Here is a 23,106-nt window from a genome sequence, read left to right as displayed (position 1 = left end):
GCATATCCAACATTGAAAGATTCTAGTACTAAAAAGATAGAGCTAAGTACAATACAACCTTTACAGAGTACACAGGTCATATATGGATTAAATAACATTAAATTGTCTAGATTAAAATGTCATGTGAAAGAATGATTTTGCATTGGCTAAGTTTCTTGAAGTAATTAGAAATGTGGACAATCTTTTTTTTCCCTAACTTCTTGAAGCCAGATGGATGGGTGGATGGATAGATGGATGAATGGATAGACAGATGAAATCAATGCTGACATTAATTGGGGGGGGGGGGGGAGTACACATTAAAAAATACTGACAAATAAGATGAGATGCTGAGAAGTCAAGTGAGAACAGAGTAAATAACTCCTGCACAGAGTGACCTCAAAGCCCAGGACCCAAGACAGGGCAGCGACAGCGCAGGCGCATCATCCATCCGACAGACTGCTGCACCTGAGAAATCTTCACATTTCAAATGAATAACTGAAAACGTCCCATCTGCAACCTCAGTCATCCTCTGCCTTTTCCCTATATCCCTGAGAGCTGAGTGATCTTCCAACAAGCCCAGCATAGGCTTCATGGCCGAAACATCACTATATTCCCACACCAGGTCTCTGGACTATGAGGAACCTTCCAGTTTCACAGTTGGGGACAATGACACACTAACATAAAGTAACCTGCCTGAGGAAACAAAAGTCATAACGGAACCAATATCAAAGGTGATACAACTTATAACCCACAAAAACAGAGCAGTGTAGGGCCCAGGCTTAGTCCACAGACTCAACACGAAGGAAGGTTAGAAGCTCATGTTTAGCACAGTTTACAGAAATCACAACTCAACATAAAATCTTTATGGCTGCATATCTTCTGCCCTATAGTGAGTTTATGTGTCCATATACCTGAATCTACAAGGAAATCGTAGAACTTATCTCTGTCTTTCAGGCCACACAAGGACTGGAGGTGACACCTGAATGCAGCCTTCCTTCTTCATCCAATGTCTTAAAACTCCAACCAGCTCCTAAAACCTTACACACAGGAGTATTTCTAGAGAGGTGCCTCAAGTTTCATCCTATCTCCAAGGGGCTCCATGATCATCTCCAAAACAACATGACAAACTAGAACAAGCTTAAGAAGGTAACCCACCATTCCAACCAAAGCCTGCCCTGGCTACTCTAATGACAGTTACACTTTCTGGGGAAGTCATTTCCCCCACCCAGAGTTCAGCTTCTCTACTTGTTAAGTTTCTTTCCATTATGGGGTGAGCTGGGCATATAGCTCATAGTTAGAGTGCTTGCCTAACAGGCACAGGCCCCGGTTGTGATCCCCATCGTTCTAAAAGCAGCAGCAGCAGCAGCAGCAGCAGCAATAACAACAACAAATTGGTATAAGACCAATCTTAAAAATATATGTTGCCCTTTTTTGGTCACAGCAAAGAGGAAATGAATTCAGAAAGGCATGTCAGAAGTCAGAGGTGAGTGCACCGTGGGAGGAGGAGCACGCCGACACACACTCGCACACAGGTCCCACAGGACAACAGCATGTGGTTATATCTACCCCATCTTCCAGACAGGAAGTGCGTTCTAGGAGGTGATGAGGCTATCAGGAGTCACGTAAGGGAAAGAGGTGAAGTGTTTCCTAAACCTAGCACTTCTCTGATGCCAACCCACTCCTCTTGAAGTCTTCTTTCTGGAAAAGACAAAACATGGAGCCAACACTGAACTGAGCAAACCCTGAAGGGTCACTACTGGCCTATATTCCCTCACAAACATTCAGGGACCCGAGCAACCAAAGCCCCGGCTACTAGCTGAGTTGGCTGACTTGATTTCCACTTTCTACATGGAAACAGCTCAAGCTCAGTTACTTACATTTCCTAACGTAACTGAGCAGGAGGAAGACACAGCTTTCTGCATGGAGGATAGAAATGAAACTTTTGTGGGAGAATCTAGCATTCAAAAAAATAGAAGAAAAGTTATTCCTAAAAACCAAGGGAAAATCGGAGGGATGGCTCCAATGTAGGACAGCAATGTACTTACTATGGGAGGGATATGTACCCATCTTCAACCTGCATGGCTTCCACTCCAGTTACAGAATACCAGTGTCCCCTGAGAGCTTTTCCAGCGCACATGTATGAATTAAAAAGAGCAACACACACACACACACACAAAATAAAAACACAAAAAAAGCTGAAAATTCATCTATACATGTTAGCATACAAATCACTTTAGATGCTTCTTTTATAAATAAATGAGGCCATAAATTAGGGACTCTGTAAAAAATTTAATCTCCCACAAGGAGGGGAAAAGTAAAGATGGAACATAGAAACGTATTAATCTCGTCTGCTCTACGGCAGAATTGTTTTGGTACTATCTGAAGGAGGGCGGGAAGGTGCTCAGGGAAATGCGTGTTTACCAGACCTACTTCTCCTTGAATCTTTTAGAGGGAAGCTGTTTTTGTAAACATTTAACAAAGAACAGATGGTCTGCCTTAATCATGTGGGGTAAGAAAAAAAAAAAACCTGGAGCTCCCAGTAAAACCCTGACAGTCCCTCAGGCCCCCCACTTCCCTGGCTACCCCCACCAAATGCTTGGTACAGTCTTCTCTAATGCTATTTAATTTTACAGCGGACATTTTCCCATCAATCCCCACTGCCTGACAGGTAATCAATGCCATTAACATCTGATATTACCATATAGGCCATTCCTAAACCTCTCATTTATTAAAACGAAGGTGAGGGATTTTAGATACCATGCAGACTTCACATCCCGACATCGTTCATGATATTCCTTTTGACATACTGTGGTGTCTGTAAGAAGTACAGTATGGACTCTTGGGTCTTAAGCCAGCGGACTGATATTTAAATGATAAGTAAAAATGGCCCAAGGTGTATGTTTTATATAAAGAAAAAACCCAGTTGTATTGGTTTTACCCTTAACTCTTCTGCTGACAGTACATCAACTAGGAAGTCAGCACTTGTACAGAGCTGCCGAAGGACCAGATGCACTGTCAAAGGCCAGCCAATGGGGAAGCGAGGGCAAATCCCTCTGCTATGTCAAACTTAGGAAGCACCGCAGATGAGACGGTGGAAAAGTGTAGAGGAGAGATTTCTTGACTGTTTTAAGTGTCCTTTCCTTCTAAGGTTTTTCTAGCTTTAAAAAAGCTATCTTCTTTTCATATTTTGCCTTAATTATAAGCAATATAGAGTCATAGCACCAACATACAACACATACAATTTCTAAAGCTCACAGTACTTCACATACGGTAGGCCTGTGGGTGAAGGCTTATTTGCAAACAAGCATACATTTACATATCTGAATTTACACATATGCAAACAAGTACAGATTCCGAGTAATGCCTCACAAAAGAAGAGCCGGGACTGGCTGGACCATGGAGAGACTGTTTCTGCCAACTTGTACCCCCCGCAAATTAGCTATGGAGAGGCATAAAGAGCCATCGGAGCTCTCAGAGACACGACATCTGCTAAGGAAGTGGCCGCCAATGGGAACTCGGTAGCAAGAAACATGGGCTCACAACACAGCCAACCATGATTTAAACCGTTTGCAAACTACAAATTAGTCACATAAGGTGGAAATGCACTTTATGAACCTTTTTTGAAATGTTTTTGGACATTCTGAACTTTTGGTTTTGTCTCCCCTGGGCCTTGGATCCTCTACACTCCCTTAAGACAGTAAGGCTGGTATCAAATCTGAAGTTCTACCTTTGGGCCAAAATATAAAGATCCAGAGCACACAGCAAGGGTTCAGTAAGTGCTACTGAGACTTTTGGGGTGAAAGTTAATTTTTAAAACTGCACTTGTTATTAAGAGACTAATTTGTTCATTCAACACATATTTAAACAAATAACAGAACCGCTGGGACACGGGGGTGGGAGAACTCAAGCTGAGATACGTGTTCATCTGTCTGTCTGTCTGTCTCTGTCTCTCCTGTCTCCCCCTCAGGGGTACGGGTGGGTGTCTGTGCATTTGTTTCATAACTTTCGGTTGGGGACAGGGTCTTGCACATTGCCCAGGCTGCCCTTGAACTTGTGATCCCCCTGCCTCAGCCTGATGGTTACCTGGGATTACAGGGAAGGGCTGCTGGACCTGGTATCTAAATGTGGAGAGGTTCACGGTACAAGCCAGGTGCTTAAGAGCAATGAGCGGAACATCCCCCCCCCCCCCCCCAGAGCCACTTCAATTCCGAAGGGACCAGGAAAAGACGAGTTAGCTCCCTGCCTCCCTGCCCTGCCTTGAAAACTACCCAGATCCTAAAGGATGGACCTGCGTGTCTCACACTCATCTACTGCAGTCTATCTCTGGGGAAGGACTCTAAACCCACCCTTTCCTCCCCCTGGTAAGCCAACTGCCATTTCTTAGGGAAAATGCAAAACTCACAGAGTTGAAACAACCTGCACACACACACACACACACACACTGACACTCACACACACACACACACACACACACTCACACACACAGTCACACACTCACACACACTCTCACACACACACACTGACACACACACACTCACACACACACTCACACACACACTGACACTCACACACACACACACTCACACACTCACACACACTCTCACACACACACACTCACACACACACAGACACACACACACTCACACACACTGACACGCACACTCACACACACACTCACACACTCACACTCACACACACTCACACACACACACACTCACACACACACACTCACTCACTCACTCACTCCTAGGGTACAAAGTAATCTGATGTTAAATTGAACATGTTTTGATGTGTCTCCATGGCTTCAGAAATGTTTGGAAAAATTAGCTTAGTTGTTTATGTGAAATCTGAGTGCTGTTCCCCCACGTGATCCCTGTTCAAAACTAGTGCACAGGTAAGCAGAATGTGCCCAGGCTGGACCACCTCCTTCCTGAAAAGTCCTTTTGGTAAGAGAGGTACAGGGGTGGCAAAACTGTCTCTGCGTCATGGGAAAGACACAAAACAACACAAGCACACCACAATTCAAGATCTATAGGAAAGCCTAGGAGTTCGCATCCTAATGAAAATAATAATAATTTTTTAAAGGGTCCATGTTAGTAAGAGTAATAATTTTCTGTGTTGCCTGGGCCAGAAGAGCAGGCATGGCCACTGTTCCACAGGAGGGACATCTTAGGGAAAGTGGGGTGCACAGCTCTGGCTGCTCATGAGGATGGACCCATTACAGAGCCCTGCCACACAGGGCTTTGCTTTCAGCTCCTCATTCGCCATCTCTGGGCTGCTGACAGCAGGCTTCGGGTGCTGTGCTTCTGAGCTCAGCTTTCTAGAGGCAAGGCCAGCAAAGGCAGCTCTGCAGCGCCCTAGACTAACCCCGTGGAGCCCGCCTCTCCTCTCTTCCCCTGCCCTCTCCTTAGCACTCACGAATGAGAATCCACAGCACAGCTTCTTCAGCAGTAAGGCTCTCCCTGTCCCACAACCTGTGCCATAAACAAGCACTCCCCAAACTCCCGTGGCTGCCAGTGCTCAGGCGCAGTGAAACACTCTTGTATGTGCCTTCAACAAAGCCTCCGGGTTGGTCAAAATATTTCACACACACACAGACACCAGGGAATTCTATTCACAGACAATGAAGACGAAGGTCAAACTTACATACTTAAAAAACAAAATGAATCCAGTGCATTAAGCCACTGGTGCACACTTGACAGCATGCTTTGCCGCCACTGGTACATTCAACAGCAAGTTTGCTTTATAAAAAGGAAAGGTATAGAGTTTGGCCCCAGAAAAGCAATTTACGCTGCTTACGTGTGTTAATATTAAAAAGCAACCTACTCTGCTATTCTTACGGCTTTAAAAACTCGAACTTCAAAGGATGACAACAGGTCTCTTAGTAACACTGACCAATACCAGGGATTTTGCAGAACTGGGAGTTTTTGAAAGGGGGAAAAATTAGAGGATTTAGTGATAAAGTTTATTTATACACTCTAGACAAGTTCCCCACAGTTCGAGACTGGGAATCTAGCATATTTAGCTCACAATAAATGCTTAATGATAGACTACTGTGGTCTATAAAAACTCATTAGCATGTTGTGGGAGGCAGAACTCTTAATCTGCCCCATTATCTCTAAGAGTGGTAGGACCTTTGACTTCTAGCTAAAGGTGAAAAGGATGTCGTCACAGGTCTGATCAAGGTGAGAAATCACTGGTTTGGGGTTACCTCAAAGGGGTAATTATCCTAGGCAAGTCTGCCTTAAATCAGAGAGCCTTTTAAAGAGGAGGGAAGAATCTTATCTAGGCTGTGAAGAAGCCAGTGGCCATAGGGGAGTGGGGGGAACCCTTAGGCATAACTTGCAGGTAGTCTCCAGGAGCTAAGGGTAGCATTGAAAGACACCCAGCAACACTGCCCCAGGTAGCCATAAGTACTTCTGCCCAACCTGAATGGAGCTAGCAATGGAGCTAGCAGGAAGATTCCAGTGAGAAACTCTGCCTGAGCTCTGCATCCTGGAGAGCCCTGAGTGGCCTCGGGTAAACCATGCCCAGACCCCTACCTAAGAAAATGCTGAGGAGGAGCAGGGCATGGCTATAAGCCATGAAGTCTGTGGTAACATGCCACACAACACTACACACGTTCAAAGAAGTACCTCCCCTTATTTCTAACCTGCACTTCCTTCTTTTTGGTTTATTTCCCCGAGGGTCCTTCTTCCCCTGTGAGATAGCTCACACCTTGACCACACTGCAGAGTTTCCCTGTGTCTCTGTAAAGACGCTATGCTGAAGGGGTCATTGAGTGTGGTCATACATTCTCTGATTCACTAACGGAGAATAATACATCCAAGGGGACAAAAAACTTGCCCAAGTCACAAAAAAAAAAAAAAAAAAAAAAAAAACCAAAAAGGAGACAGGACTGACACCAGGCAAAGTCCACTTTCTCAAGCTCAGCGCCAACTGCCTCCTTACTGTTGGCCATGCTCCCATCAGGTCCTCCCGGACCCCCTGTGCAGAGCTGCCCAGCGGCCAGTGGCTCCCACGACACTACTTAGGGTCACAAGGAGATTGAAACAAAACAACTTTACTTTCAACTTAAAACACACACACACCTTTTTAAAGAAAGTTTACTGCACATTAGAAACATTCTGTTATACACTTACAGAGAAACTCTGTCCCCATGGCTCCTTCCAGCTGGAATTACACACAAAACAGAAGATACCAAAGCAATTAAGTATTTTATAAACACTGCTGAGGGGTCAAAAAGAGGGAGGTTCATTCACTGACTAATAACGCAGTAATAAACAAATAGCAATGTTATGCAACTGAGAAAATTATTATAATTGAATCTACACAGCTGGGCAAGGAGAGAGGCCGGCTGTGTAGCTCACATATGTTTTGTGTGGGTGGGTTTGTATTTTAGAATTGTTTGGATTTGAGTCCTTCTTAGAGTCAAGACTCTGTTCTCTTATCTGAGGGCTACCCTATCACTGTGAGAGCAGGAGAGGCTCGCCCGCCTATGGAGATGCCCCACTAATTAGTTGCTATTTTCACAACAGAGAAGTAAATGTGAGCATGACTGGGTAGGGAGCTAAACTTCGCTGCAATACACTCATGGCACATCTAGAGAGGTGTCATCTCTGTGCACAGCAATGTGAATAATGAATGAAGGTAGCCTGCTAGCACACTGGAAAAAACGTTCAGAACAAACAGGCTGTCCACATTTTAATATTTGGCTTCAATGAATTATCAGAGCTTCCATCGCGCTTTGGAATTTCCTCATCATAGAGCTTATATTTTTGGCAACAGGAACCCACCAGCAGACCAGCAGAGAGAAATACCTCAAGGACCACATTTACATTTAAGCTGATGTTTCAGCTAGAGACAGAAGAGTAATCTGTGTGTGTCCATCAAATTCTTGAAATCCCAGTGTTTGAACCAGAAGCACTGCACTCTTGGGATCAAGGAACCGAGGGACCCGCCACTGTTCTATCAACTAAATACAGCTTCTATCCAACACAAAGCGAAGAAAGTAAGGTTCTATGAGAGAGAGAGAGAGAGAGAGAGAGAGAGAGAGAGAGGGGCTGAGATTGAGATTGAGATTCTAGTGAGGCTCGGCCCTGAGTACCACTGGAATGTCTTCTTAATTAAAGAACTCAGAACAAAATTTGTGATCTATGTCATGTTCTCATTTGCATAAAACCCAACTAACTTAGAACTCAGATGGCTGGCTGATTAGCTAACTGTGAGGGCAGAGGTACACATGTATCTTCAACAGGCACACATTTTACATCAATGATATCTATTTTTATGAGATAAAAGTACTAAAGCTTTAATGGTGGCAATTAAAAGAGCCCAGAGTTTGAGTAGCTGGATGGCTGAGTCACAGACCTTTTACCTATAATGGGTCCCATTATATCTCCGAGCTCAGTTTGAGGGAGTAAAAGAGGAACAGATTTTTAAATACAGTTATAAAACAGCAGTACCCTTTGAGTCAAGCTGCTAGAGTTTAAACAGCTGTGTAAGTCAGCGTGGTCTTAGGACCAGCATCCACTCAGCAACACCCTTGGCTTCACTGAGATACTGTCCACCTGAAAATATTTAGCACTGAGTAATCTATTTCTGTTACCTTCACTACTGTGTCGAAAATATAGTATTTCAGGTGACTTCCGATCAGATATTTTCACTTTGCCTAAAGTACCAACACCTGTATTCTAACATTCTCATTTAAAATATAATTTAAGAGAAAAAGGAAAAGAAGACTGATATTCCCATTCAGAGGGGTTTTAAGCAATATTTATGTATCGGTATTGCTACACAATCTTCTCAAGGTCGTTTGGCACTGTTGGGTTAGAGTTATCAAAATAAGCACCAGTAAGATGGGCTGTGAGGAGTACAGGTAATTTCAGAGGAAGTACTAGTGAAGTTTCTCAAACAAACAAAAACAAAATTAATCTGAAGATCTATGAAGACTAGATTAAAATATTCCAGAACTGGAAACCTAAGTGAAACCTTCCAGTAATATGTATTTTTTTCCACTACAAAAGCAAAGCTTGGATGAGAGGAGCCACGGGAAGAGATATCCAATTACAGTATATACTTCTATGAGAAGTCACACGTAACACTAGGCCGTGGACAGTGACGAACTCAAAGGTGCAGAAGGAAAACTCTGAGAGGCCCCCACCGGGCCTCCAGTCCTCCCACGATATGTATAAAATGGTGCCCATTATGCCCAGAATAGTAAGGCTTAGGTAGACAAAATCCACACAGGTTGTGAACTGAGAAGTCTTACACCCTAATGACTAATCCTCAGACAGGAGGAGAAGCAGAAGGCACTGAAGGCCCGAGGCTGCCCAGCCTCAACCCCAGCAGAAGACCAGATGCGGTCAGGAGACTGGAGGTGGAGAAGGTTCACTGGGAAAAGCTCTAGTGAGACCTTGGAGGCTGGACACTGGCCTTGGGACATTGTGACCAGGAAGCCTCCAGGCTCCCAAATTCTTCCCAGCACACACAGAAGAGCCAGGGGCATGCAGCAGAACCAGGAGTCAGGGGCCAGGGCACAGCAGCACTGATGAGCACCGGCAGGTGCCCAGAGCCTTGGAAGCCTTCAGCACAGCCAAGGCTATCCCTATTCTGGCCACTTTGACAGAGGACCCTTGCAGCAACTCTGTAAAGTAATGGTTTAGAAGTCTGCCTTGGGGAGTATCCACCAACCTCCTCCTTCGTGTGCCTCCTGTATGGCCAGTCCTCCCCATCTGCACAGCCTTCTGCCCCGTGTCGTGCGCTAACTATTTCAGGTATTTACTGAGCCTCTTGACACATCTTCCTCCCACTCTCACCCGCTTCTCTCTTCCCCTGTAGAGAAGAGTCCTTGAAAGAGCAACGACATTTGCTGTCTTCACTTCCTCTCCTCCAGTGCTCTTCAGTCTGCTCTAACCACATTAATATTCCACAGCGCCTCTCTCTCTCTCTCTCTCTCTTTCTCTCTCTCTCTCTCTTGCCAAGGTGACCCCACCCCCACTGGCTGGCTCCTCAGCTCACCTGACCTACCAGCAACAGCCCACACAGCTGCTCACTCTGGCTGCCTCTTTCAAGCCGGCCAGGATGGCCCTTTCCCCTCCTTCCTTACACTTTCTGCCTGGCTTATCTTCCCCACCTGTCACTTCTGCGGTGCGCCAGTCTCATCTCTACCATGTTTCCAAGTCCGCATACTACCTCTAGCCTGGTGCTTTGCAAAGTCCTGCCTCCAGCTCAGACCTCTACCCTAAGCTGTGGGCCCCTCTCTCCAACAGTCCTGCCCAATATCCACTCTGACATGGCCACAGTCATCTGAGAGAGGGGAGGAAAAACTTCCTGGTTCTCTATCCACCTCCAGGACCCAGAATTGTCATCTGGTTCTTATTGTAATATTTTCCCAACAGTTCTATAGATTTGAAATTTGTAAAACTCCAAGCGAGGGACTGCACTGATCCATTTTCTTAGCTGGATCCTCTCACCCGCATGGCTCCCCTCATTCATGCTGTCTAGAATTTGTCTCTTTACTCTCTTAGGTTCTGACAGCACTCATGAGTCCATTCACCACAGGACAGAGCCAGGTGCTCAGTTCCCAGGAAGACTCCAGGCTGCCTGGTGACATCCCAGGATCTGCACACTAAAGTCACCTCCCTCAGCTAAACTGACTTCCACACCTGGGTTTCCTGACCCAATCAGAAATCTGCCTCCCTCCCTCTACCTGGCTCTGTCCATTACCAGTTAACACTTGCCTCCCCCAAGTCCTCCAGGTAACATGTCTCTTCCATGTTTCTGCAGTCCAGGCCGGGACAGAACTGCTTCTCATTCATCTCATGGTTTTGAAGCCCCGGGAGTCTTTCTGAATGGCCACTATCAGTGTAAATGGACTACACTTCTGCACAGTCCACCTAGGGCTCCCTGCCAGCTACACAAGTCAGAATCCCCCAGCACCAAGGATTAGGGCCTTGCCTGTGCTACGTTCCAGCTGGCCACCAGCCCCTTCACCCATGCACCACCATGGCAGTCACACCAAGGCACTTTGCTCTTTCCCAATCTAGAGCTTGGACAGATGGAAGCAGTCTCCAAATCCTCTCCATAAATCCACACTTGCTCTGCAACACTCAGTTCACTCACTCCACTCTCTTCATGGGGCCTTCCCTGATCTGTACGGGCAGGGCCAAGGCCCTCCCAAAGCCAAGGACCTCTCAGCATACCATACTGCCTGACTACTGACACCTTCTGGTTCTCTGCTCTCTGAAGGATAGGAGGATGGACAGGAGCATGGAACACAGATGCACTCCTTAGGCTGAGTGCTGCAAAGAACATCAAGTCTCACCACACCCTCAGGTGTGAGCACAGATGTCCGCTCTCAACCCTCAGTCTGGGTCCAGCAACATCTCACATGCTCTCTGTGCCTCTGGTACCCAGCCCAGGGAAGTAAACGTTTAGTTGAGCAAAAAGATTCTTTTTTGCTTGTTTGTTTTGGTTTTGGTTTTTTTGGTTTTTTCGAGACAGGGTTTCTCTGTGTAGCCCTGGCTGTCCTGGAACTCACTTTGTAGACCAGGCTGTCCTCGAACTCAGAAATCCGCCTGTCTCTGCCTCCTAAGTGCTGGGATTAAAGGCGTGCGCCACCACGCCCAGTGGTGATGTGTAAATGAGGGCACACTTTAGCCTTTGGGTCTGGGAGCACGGAGCTGTGCACTGATAAATTGCTACCTTGCCCCTTCCACCCGGCTCAAGCTTCACCTGTCTCCCCAGCCCCACAGATAACTTGGCGGTATAAAGTGTGGATTTATGGAGCAACTCCACAGACTTACTATGGCTGCACTTAGTTTTTGTCATGCAGACCAACCACTAAGTGATAACTGGGATTTTTCTTAAAAGGATAAAAAGCTAATTTCTGTGCCCTTATTTCTGGTTCTTGTAAAGAGACTGGCACATTGTAAATGAACAATGTGATGACTGGAGACTGAATGGGTGCATAGAAACAGAACAGAAAAGCACCCTGCGTGAGAGACCTGACAGATAACTCCCTACAGTAACCATGATCCCTTCACTCCTGAAGAGACAGACTGCCTTACAGAGGCACCCTGCCTCAACAGAAATCCGGAAGCGGTCTCAGAATTTCATCCCCTAACTAGGTGCAGACCTTTTTCTACTGTAGCTGAACTACAATGAGCATACTTTTTATTAATACCAAAAATGGCTTGTGATTGTTCACGACATTAAAATTAAAAGGGGCTGAGAGGGTACAGTGGTAGTGTAGTTATCTAATAAGTCCCAGGTTCCATTCTCTGAAGAGCTCCTGCATGCGTGCGTCCCTCCCTCTGCCCTTCCTGCTCCCTGTCCCCCTCAGGACTGTAAAGCTTTTCCGTGATCCTTCAGCAAAAGGGTAAGGCATGTGTGAGAATGCCCCCGAGCTCCTATCTCTGGCCACAGCCCTGGGTTGGGGTGGGTGCCTATTTCCTGGAGCTCGACCATAGCTTAAGGTAGAGCAGGGCAGGAGCAGAGCAGGACTGACTGGGAGGGACAGCCCCAGGGCATTCACAGCATATCAGCTCCTTTTCCCAGGACTCCGAGCCCACAGGGCCCCAGGTTTACTTGCATGGAGTCCATTCCTGCAGCAGCATGCCTTCTACAGTGTGACTCCTCAGCTCACCCCCTTGCCTTGTTTCCTGAGAGCATAGATAAACCTCAAGGTTTTCTCCTGAATTTTTCTAAACTGCCGACCACTTGCCTCAGGAACACAGAGAGAGCACGCCAGTCTTCCAGTCCTGTCCTGCCCTGTCCAGCTATCAGCCCTCACCTTCTCCCCACCCTTACGGCCACGTCTTTTTTGCTGAGGCCCATGTCATCGGTTGCATGGGTTCTTGAAGCAGTCTAGCCCAGAGTACGACAGATGTGCCACAAGCATAAAAATCACAACACATATCAAAGACTCAGGGCAAACAAACAGTCAAAACAAACGAAAACATCATTTTATATTAATTGCTATTTGTTGAAATGACAACAAATACTACACGTTAAAAATATTTTGTGTATATTTGGAACTAAATAACATATACTATAATTAAATAAACAATAAAATATACTACACATATGTATAAACTAAATAGACTATATACATATTTTATATACACACACTAAGATTCGCCTGTTTGACTTTGCGCTTTTAACATAATGGATGATTCTGTTTCACATCCTGTTCACACAGCACAGCACCACCCATGACCATTCACAGGTTCTGTGCTAACCTCACTCAGCACTCCTGTCTCCTCCAACCCCCCAACCTCCCTCCAGACTCTTCTTTCAGGGAGCTACCATGTAGCATTGGCTCTGGGTTCACCCTGGCCATTTGGAGAATCAGCAAGGACCCTTCCTTTCAGTAGGACGTCCCTGACACCACCCCCAAAACACCCTGCTAATAAACACACTCCATATCCAAATTCAGACAGACTCCGTGTGCTGTGCCCTGTGAATGTGATGGCCCAGACAATGGGCACAAGCTCTGGCCTCACTCCACTTAGAACACAATGGCGGGGATTGGGTCAAGGACACTAGCAGAATACAATAGCAAGAGATACTGCAACAATATCGCACTAACTGCAACAGTAACTTATGGACAACTGCTATGGGCCAGGCGTGGCACACCACTGGCTTCATCTGAGTCCTCTACATCATCATCAGGTCCACGTACAATTCTCATTTTAGAGGGGAGAAACTGAGACCCAGAAAAACTACATTTAATTCTACCACATCTTCCTAAATGACAGTCTGGGCTCCATCACCATGTTCTTTACTCCCATGTTACACTGCCATCCATGGCTGGTGAGCTGCTAACAGTAGTCACTACCCAGATAGTGTTGACTGACTCAGGCAGGCAACAAGCCTAGATCTGTGTTCACTGGGAGGCAGGCACAGCCTTGCAGAGGGAGAGATTTCTAATTATGGGTGCACGCTCTGGACTGAGGGCTCTGGAGGGAAAACATTCTAAAAACAACAACTGGTTCACCAGGCCAAGGAGACATGGAAAGCTCAGGCACCAGGAGGGCAGGACTTGCCTTATTCCTGGTCTCAGCCCTGAACCAACCTTAGCGTCTTTGTGTGAAGGGACGTCAGTGCCCTCGTCCCCGACATGTACCTTCAGGCAGAGCGGCTCGGCCAGCACTAGGCTAAAGGCTTCTGAAGACCCTGCCTACTCACCTAACAAATGCAAACATCTACATTTTAGGAAAATCGTGAGAAGATGTGTTGTGTTTGTTTTCACGGTCACTTTGGCAAGATTTGGAATCACCGCTGGGCATGTTTGTAAGAAAGGACGACACGCCCTGAATGTGGGCAGCAGCATCCCACAGACTGGGAGTAAATGAAAAGGAGGAAGGGGAAAGCACCCATTCCGCAGCACCCGCCTGGCCCCAGTGGCTGACTGCGGAGACTATAAACTCGGCACCTGAGTATCCACTGGCAAGCCTTCCCTGCCCTGCCATGACATATTCCATCTCCTTCCAACTCTGAGCCAAAAATAAACCCTTCTTCTCTTAAGCTGCTTTCGTCAGTTATCTGATCACAGCACAAGAAACGCCATGCAGAAAACATTACATAACTCTGGAGGTTGGGGGGTGTGGGGTGTGGCCGTAGGGTCTAAAGCAGCAGGACTTTTATATCAGGATGTGGGGAAGGGGCAGGTAGGCAAATGTAGCACCAGTACAACAAAACACCTTTATTGTAAAGATAAAAGCTGAGATTTTTAAAAGAAATTCTTATGTCGCCAATTCAAGGGCCACCCTAACCTCCCTGTTTCCCTATCTGACCCCAAACACCTCAGTTTATTCTTCACGTTATTAGCATGGCAGAAAGTGGGACACACAAAGCACACTGGTCTGACACTGAGGTCCCCTAGGACCATCTGGCTTTTCATCCTGACTGTAGGATTTCTCCTATTGTGCTCTGTAAAGGAGAGTGGTTACTTGCTTGTCAAATGAACAACCTCTCATAAATACTTTCACATACTTTAAGGCTGGTGATTTCTTTATGCTGGGCCTGGTGGAACTCAAGAGGATTAAACACAAGACTCTTAAGTCCGAGGCCAGTCTCGGCTAGAGACAGTGAGATCCTGGCTCACAAAAAGTGGGGGTTGGGGGGCTGGGAACTGGTTGCTTTGTATGGGTAAAGACTGCAACCGTTGGAGGAGTGGGAGTGGAGACTGAAAGCTGACGGTCTTTGTGTCTGTGACCTATACACGTGCACAGATGGGCACACAGGCAAAGACCAGAGCAGGACATTAGGGGCCTTCCTCTATTGTGTCTTCCTGCCTTGAAGCCACAGTCTCTCATTTTGGCCAGGTGGGCTAACCACTGAGTCCCCACTGGTGACCTGTGCTGTAATGCCAGTCAAGGCACAGGCAGCCATACCTAGCTCTTTACACGGATTTAAGCTCGGGTCCTTATGCCTGCATAGCAGGCACTGTAACTGGCCCTACGCCTTGCTTGTGATATTGGTAATAACAACTAGCTAGTAGCATTGCTGTACCATGAGCTTCTGGACAGAATTCATCATTAGCAAGGACTACAAATCTCATGCCCACAACCTTCTGCCTTATAAATACTGAGATTACAGGCATGCACCTCCATGCTTGGTCTATGGTGAACTGGCTAGCTCAGACTCAGAACTCTGTTATAATTCAACAGCAACAAAAAACTATGGATGCATGTGAGACCGTGAAGTGGCTGACCTGTAAACCTAACCTCGCTAAGAAGCAGTCTTCACCCTAAAGGCAGAGACCACCTGATACAATCAAGTGAACTCCAGCCTGGAAACCATTCAGCACGCCAGCCACTAGACACACGCTGCCTTCGCTCCTTCCCAGAGAAGGCTAATTGTACAGGGGCTAATACTTCAGACAATTCTCATATTCTACATTACGGACAGGAGGAAAGAAACCTTGAGGGCAGCACCCCACACAGAAGGCTCCAGCTTAGAAACACGGAAATGAGAACACCACTGAAGGGTTCAGCATTCAAAAGGCCACCTACGGAAGCGTTCCCAGGGGTCAGCTCCGATGCCACTCAGGGGCTTGTAGCTGTCATCCGAGGGAGGGCGGCAGCATCTTGAGGTGGCAGAACTGAGCAGTGAGGGCCCTGTGCTAGTTTGGTAGGCCCAGAAGTGAAAGCGCGGGGACCTAAGACAATAGTCCAGAAGGCCAGAGATCGGGCAATAGGAGGCAGGGGCATAGCCCCACTGGCATAAATCTGGGAAGATGAAACCTGCATTGTAATGTAGACTCCAGATATGGGGGTGGGGGTGTGTAACATACCCAGCAAGGAAAGCTGCAGGCATGAAATAGAACTAGCCCAGGAGACCATTGGCATTTGCTGCTGCTGCTGCTGCTGCTGCTGCTGCTGCTGCTGCTGCTGCTGCTGCTGCAGCAGAGCTAAGAGGGCTTCTAAGGCTGCTGACTCCCAGTTGATTCTGTCACTAACCCCAGATGCCAGAACTGTGGCTACAGGGTTTGGTGTCTGCACTCCTGCCTGCAGTCTTGCTTCCGTTCAGTCTTTCTTGCTACCTTCCCTCTCCTCCCTACTACAGTGGACACGTTTACCCATCACCGCTGTAAGTAGAAGAATGCAACTTAGTCTTCTAGTTTATAGGCTCACAGTTCAGACTGCCTTGAGTCTCAGAAGAAACGTGGGATGTATGTAATTATGGACTGCCTCATGTAAGTGGGTGCACAAATGCATTTGGGTACACATGCTGTTGGAGACCATGGCATAGTTTTGGGTGTCTTCCCTGGGTTCTCTGTTTATCAGAGACAAGGTCATTTATTGAATCCTGAATTCACTGAATATCTGGCTAGCCTAGCTGGCCAGTCAGCTCAGAGATCCTCCTGTCTTGCCTCCCCCATGCTGGGGTTACACACACACATATAGCCTCCCCTATGCTGGGGTTACAGACACACTCCACAGCAGCTGGTTTATACAAAAGCTCTGGGAATCAAACTTAGGTCCTCATAGATGCAGGCCAGGCACCTTATTGAGGGAGGCATCTTTGGCCCCTGAGCTTTGGACCTTTAAATAGTGTTAAGGCTATTAGAGACTACAGGGAATTTTGAAATCAGCATGAGTACATCTTGCATTATATGAGCTTCTGAGAGCCACAGGCTATGATTTAAAAAACAAAACAAAACAAAACAAAAAACAAAACAAAACAAAACAAAACAGTATGTTCAAGCCGGGCATGGTGGTGCACACCTTTAATCCCAGTGCTTGGTAGGCAGAGGCAGGTGCATCCCTGTTGAGTTTGGGACCAGGGTGGTCTACAGAGCAAGTTCTAGGCTAGCCAGGACCGAAGGAAGACCCACTGTGGGTTCAAGTCCCTGGCTCAATCACCCAAGAACGGGGGCTAAGCACCAACAGTCGCCCTCCATCCCTCTTTGCTTCCTGACCGTGAACACCTCTATTCTGTTTTACCTGCCCACTTTCCAAATAAAAATATATTTTCTGTTGTGTAAAGAAAGCTTTTTGGTGCTAGGAATTTTCTCTCACCTGTCTGTAGAATGTACACTTGGTAGATACTTGGCAATCGCCGACATTCTTTCAGGGCCTCTGTAACACACACAGTTTCTTTATAACACACAAGGACATGGCCTGTCTGTTCCCTTGCACTGGCACCGACACAATGATACATATGCCACCGCCACCACCAGGACAGCACACGGTACAAGTAAGCACTATCACTCCTATGGCTACAAATCTGCACTTGGGAAACGAAGGGAGCCGACTTAAGAATGCCCTGGACGACACAGGAAAATTTGATTTTTTAAAATTACTCATAATTTTTGATCTTTTGCATGGAGATTATGAGAGTCCACATGGAACAGAACAGCTACACACAGAAGCAGGAGGGCCACCTCCTCAGCATGTCCTCCATGCTTGGCTGGAACTGAAGAGGCTGCCCATCTTCATGGAACATTAATTTGAAAGGATGAAAGGCAAGCCGAAGAGATTCACACTCAGGAATTTGCCAGGCATTGTCTTGAAATAAATTCTCCCTTCAAAGAAGCTAACTAACACTGTGTACTTACAGTATGTAAATATAAACTTTTAAGCAAAAAAAACAGAATTTTGCATACACCTGTGGACTGCATCCACAAATACCCACTCTTCGTTTCTGACTGTAAAACCTGGTCTCTCTGCACAAAGCCCTCATTTACATCCCTAGAGCTGGGCCTGTCCTGCTTCCATGCATTTTCAATCTTTAAGTACTTCTGATAAACTTTTTAAAATGTACACTGAATTCAGAAGATGAACATTCTTCAATGAAATGTTTTCAAAATAACGTACGTTACAGAATCAGGGGTGGGTATGAAGGCACTCAGAATTGGGTACAGACCCACACATTCTAATTAACAGTCTATAAATCTTTAATTGGTATGGCATTATCCCCCACATTCCCACTGACACTTAAGAGTCCAGGTGAGTCAAGCACTTGTAGAGTTTTGGAATATCTATAATTATCTCCTCCTCTCATAATTACATGTGTGTGAGGGCCGATAACTTTCACATATCTCAACCAAAACAACAGCCTGAAGCAGCAGACCCAGGACCCGGCTGCCTCCTAGAAAACAGGACATGTAATCATTAGCAAAAATATTAAACAATGATCCCCTGCTATTCTGTTCTTTTGTTGAAAATAGTTGTTTTTGTTTTCAGATGTTACCTGTGGTAATGTAATGGTTTATTTTAAGTAAATTAATTTTTTTTCAATTTCCTCAGTTCTAATCTCTGGTGTAGCAAATTACAGATGTAACGATTAAAAATACAGAGACCTTGGGATCCGCTCTAAGCTAACTCATGTGTGAACGGACGAGCAGTTTCCTCCCTGCAGACCTTTGTCTCAGGATGGGATGGTCTGAGAACTGGGGAGATGTATGTTCTTGCTCACTCTCCTGCCTTGCTTTATCATCAGAGAGAAAGCAGAATCCATGTCCAAGTTCACTCCTCCTAGCACCAGCAGTCACCGCTGGTGCCTGACCTCCCGGGAAAGTCAACCCATTGCTTTGGTCTGGTTGCTATCAACTCACTTCACTGAAATGTACTAAGGTAGCTACCCCACTTCATAGAAAGACTCAAGTTCTCCACCTAAAGCCTGTTCCGAACACCTCCAGGCTAAACCTGTGTGGGCACACAGCAGCTCCTCTGGCCACAATACACTCAAGAGCCTCCAGGCTAAACCTGTGTGGGCGCACAGCAGCTCCTCTGGCCACAATACACTCAAGAGCCTCCTGACCAAGCCCTTTGAACATGGGTCAGGGGCCACACTGGCAGCTGGGGTTCTTTTCTTTACAAGGAGAAGACATGAGCAAATAAACAGCATTGGAGACACCAGTGCCTCTTCTCTTTGGCCTTCCAACCAGGATAAAGAAAACGCTAGACAGGCCAGGTGAGCATCCAGGAGATGTGGCTCCTCTGCTCCTGTCTGCTGCCCCTTTCTTCCCACAATCCTTATCTTCACCAGAACGTCCTTTCTTGTGTCCCCAGTCTTATTACAGTTCATGGTCCCAAAGTATAAGAACCCCAGTTTCATTCATCTCAAAAGAGCCAAGCAGCATTGTAGTTAAAAAAAATATCCAAATGGGCCTCACTCCATCCAGTGAGCAGAGGCTGTTTAAGTGAGATATTGGCTGCTGCGCAGATGAATGTTAACATATTAATGCAAACATAAAGATAAAGTCAGAGATTTTAAAACTTTAAAAATTCTTTTGGCAGATAACAGAGTTTAAAGACTTTTGCTCTATCGATTATGGGTCTGGACCCTGTGCTGACACAAGTTACAGCTGTTAGCACATGCATACACTTACTACAGCCTGAACTGTTACACAGACCTTAAAGTGCACTCCTTAAACCATCCCTGTGTGTCCCAAGAGCTTCCTAACAACAGGCAGCTACAGGCTGCTGTCCTAGACACCTCCAAGAGCAGCTCCAGGGCCTGACAGCAGAAAGAGCCCACTCACTTTTCAACAAAGGAAGCTGGACCTAATGTCTCTGCCCTCGAGGCTGGCAAAAAGCTTGGGAGGCTGGGGGTAAGGGGTACAGGGCAGCTCATCCAGGTGGGAACAGGGGTCAGGAATTCAGCCGCCATAACATCCTTCTTAGGGGCTCTCCTCTCCAGCAACAAGATACAAATTGGTATTTTCAACTTTCTAAAACCTGAGATTTATACAACATAAAACTAAGCATTTTGCACTCAGTTACAACCTGATCACATACAACTCACAAAAAATCTGATCACATACAACATGCTCACATGAGAACATGTGAGAGCCTTTTGCTGACTAAGACCTGTCAAATGAGTCTCTCCTGACTGAAGTCAGAAGGCCAACAACCCGGAAGAGCAATGCCCCTGTACCTGCCTTCGTTTTAAACGCTTCATATTACACATGTGACTAAAATGCTTTAATAACCTTCCAGAGTATCACCTGCACCTGGTCATGGTTTTTTGTTGTTGTTGTTGTTGTTGTTGTTTTGTGTTGTTTTAAAGAATTCCATGGTAAACAGGAGCCGGCGGATTAACTTGGCTACCCGACTGTAGTTAAATGAGTTGAGTTAGCATATGGTGTGTTGCCGACCACAGCCTATCACTAGCCCTGGGGCTTATAGACAGGAAGAACTTACTGTGTTCAAAAATAAATAAATGAAAACTAGGAGCATAAAACTTACACTAGATATCTATACCATTAACTTTTTAAAGTCCTAATATTAACTGTCGCCCATATCTTACTTTCCAGCAATTAAAAATAAAAAGTTGTTTTGTTATACTTGACTGGCCCTTAAAAGAAAGTGAACATTTAAAATAACAGCTAAACAAAGTGACTCCTTCAGGCCCTAGGTCTCATTCAGCTTCAAGGACACAGTGTCCATGTGTGGCAGCAACCACCGAACTCGGGATAGTAAATAAAGACGGTTTCATCAAAAAGTTCACACAGAGGACTAGGCCACAGGAATTTTACAAAAATCCACTACCAATCTGATGTCAAAGAACGGGACAGGCTCTTGTTCACAACAACTTAGAAAACATGAGATACTTCTGGACAAACTTTAGTTCACAATATTACAATTTTTCCTTTTCTTAAACTTCAAATTCAGTAAAAGTATGTAACAGCCTAGAATGAAATCATTCTATAGCATTTTTATAAATATAGGGAATATTGCATCTTATACATAAATTATATAAATACTACATTTCAATAAAGCAACATATGCAAATGAACAAAAATTTTATAAACATCTCCAACTGACAGGGAACAGAATTCCTAGTTCACTTTTATCTCATTTTTATTGAAAATAATACTTATAATGGCCAGGCAGTGGTGCCACATGCACACCGTTATCCCCAGCACTAGGGAGGCAGAGGCAGGTTCATCTCTAAATTCAAGGCCAACCTGCTCTAGGACAGCCAGGGCTACATAGAGACTCTGTTTCAAAAAAGGACAAACACACACACACACACACACAAATTTAAAAATGTATAGTGCATAAAGACATTAAGAAATATATTCAGTATATTTAAACTGTAGCACATAAAGTTTGAATATGATAAAGAAAAGGCTTTCTCCCTGGATAGAATCATTATCTTTGATGGAGCTGTATTGTCTCCTGACAAACACAACACTAGACTCCAGGCCCAATTCTAATTCAAGCCCACCATGTGTGCAAAAGCTTGTACAAGCCCACAAGTTATGCAAAAGCTGCGTCCAAAAATGAAATCTCACTTTTTGAAAATGTGAGCTGCCTTCATGGAGACTTTGAACTTAGCTACTACGCTACGCTGCAAAGTTTTCACACTTCTCCTGTTTTAAAGCATGTGAAGTTACTTCTTAAGGGAAAGAAAAACATGAAAAAGATCTACAGTCAGACAGCTTTCACTGAATTCCCAGCTATCCCTTCACTGTGCTTAGAAAGAAAGCCATTCACCGCACAGAGTTGACCGTCATCCCAGGCTTCTGGGGACACACGGAAGACACTAGAAGACCGGAGTGGATCATGGGACTTGAGACTTAAGCACACACTGCACAGTGAAGACTCTGTACTACTGAACTACATACAGCAGTGCGTTGACCCACATCCGGCTCAGTGAGTTAACCTGTTGGATACAAGGATCCCAGCAAAACTCCCTAGCAATATGAAACAGGATGCCAACTTAGCCTGCCACGTGGGGTTCTACGCTCTAAGAGGAGTTGCTTTCATCTCGAGTGAAACCAGGAAAACTCTAGACCGCAAATGGTATGTTATATGCATTGTTTCTTAAAATTCAGTGAAGAAACATACATCCCTATAGTGCCCCTAAAATCATGAATTTCCATTTGCCTTATAAAAAATATCTGGCCGGGTGTGGTGGCACACGCCTTTAATCCCAGCACTCGGGAGGCAGAGGCAAGCGGATTGATTTCTGAGTTCGAGGCCAGCCTGGTCTACAGAGTGAGTTCCAGCACAGCCAGGGCTATACAGAGAAACCCTGTCTTGAAAAAAACAAACAAAAACAAAAACAAAAGCAAAAACAAAAACAAATCTGAGGAGTCTTGGCATTAGTGATGTCTTGGTTTTGAAAATGAAGTATTCATAATCTAAGTGAAAAGGTAGAGAACGAAACAAGAAAGACTCCAAGAGCCCTCTTCCACGGCCACTGGGGCAACAGAGATGATAAAGGTATTTAATGCTTACTGAGCACTTATCGCATGTCACATGCTGGGCTAAAGCTCCACGCCAACATCTCATTTAATTCCCATAATAATCCTGTGAAACTGGTACATTATCATCCTCAGGAAACTAGAGGTTAGTGAACTAAGTACACTACATGACTTAAAAACGACTGGAGAGCCGGGGAAAATGGAGCTCTTGGTGCCCATGAAGCCCCTGCCCCCACCAGCTACCTCTGCCAGGGATGAGAGGATTGACAGTGCCACAGGCTGGGGCATAACATCAACTAGAGGGCATCAGGTGACACAGGCAAAGAGGCATGCTGACATCTCTTCCACTTTGCTTCTTAGACTTGAGTTCATAGAAAGCGGGTAGAAACCAATCTACAAGTCTGGGTGGCTTTGATTTTATGAAGTCTCTTAACTGGCTTTGTTTTTGTTTTCTTC

The 23,106-nt window shown here is 45.6% G+C and overlaps 1 protein-coding gene across 5 annotated transcripts in view; it reads right to left on the bottom strand.

Annotated features, from left to right (window-relative positions):
• The window catches only part of Chd7 (chromodomain helicase DNA binding protein 7), a 178,048-nt gene that overhangs the window by 83,487 nt on the left and 71,455 nt on the right, over positions 1 to 23,106 (bottom strand). The gene's annotated exons all lie outside the window — the stretch shown is intronic.

The sequence above is a fragment of the Mus musculus genome, chromosome 4 (assembly GCF_000001635.26).
Source record: "Mus musculus strain C57BL/6J chromosome 4, GRCm38.p6 C57BL/6J".
Lineage (NCBI taxonomy): Eukaryota > Metazoa > Chordata > Mammalia > Rodentia > Muridae > Mus > Mus musculus.
The sequence above is the reverse complement of the archived record's forward strand: the minus strand, read 5'-3'. Positions and strand labels throughout refer to the sequence as shown.